The sequence below is a fragment of the Seriola lalandi genome, unplaced genomic scaffold (assembly GCF_002814215.2).
Source record: "Seriola lalandi dorsalis isolate HSWRI2012SDOR001 ecotype SW California unplaced genomic scaffold, Sedor1 jcf7180002054981, whole genome shotgun sequence".
NCBI classification, from domain to species: Eukaryota; Metazoa; Chordata; class Actinopteri; order Carangiformes; family Carangidae; genus Seriola; species Seriola lalandi.
In genome coordinates, this window is record NW_019525661.1 from 75,247 (window position 1) to 75,838 (window position 592).

A 592-nucleotide genomic window follows, 5' to 3' on the forward strand; every position below is an offset into this window, starting at 1 on the left:
GGAATAATTTCTCAACTCATAAAGTATAGCGAAAAAATGTTAGTTAATTTATCAATAGCTTATACTGCAGCATTTTTTATATATGTACTACAGTTAATGGTAACAATTTATACTGCAAAGTCTTATTCAACAACCTGCATCTGTGGAATTGCACACTGTAGCTCCTGAGTAGTAAAGTAGTTATTTTTTATGTGGCTCTGAGAGCTCAACACACTGCACCTTCAGAAAACACAAACACAAACACGCTGCACATTCAAACAACACAACAGGAAATGTTTCCAGGGGAATCTGAAAGTGATGAACCTGGTTGGGACTTGCTGTTCAAAGCACAATTCTGACTTTTGAAGTTAAAAGTTTCAATCAGGTTCATCACTGTTTTCTTTTATGTTATTTTTTGTTCTAATTCCAAGAGAATTATACTCTCATATCAGTTTCACATTTTCTCCATCAGCTCTGAATCAGATCCTGGAAAGAAGACAGAGGAAAACGTTTGATTGATTCTTGAGGAAAATCAACTTTAATTCATGACGTGAAGCTTCAGTTTGTTCACACACTGAGTCAGTAAAGTCTGTTCAATGACTCTCGTTCAGTG

At 35.3% G+C, this 592-nt stretch overlaps 1 protein-coding gene across 1 annotated transcript in view; it reads right to left on the bottom strand.

Moving 5' to 3' along the window:
* LOC111648385 (tripartite motif-containing protein 16-like) overlaps nt 1-592 on the bottom strand; it is a 1,983-nt gene that overhangs the window by 1,053 nt on the left and 338 nt on the right. The gene's annotated exons all lie outside the window — the stretch shown is intronic.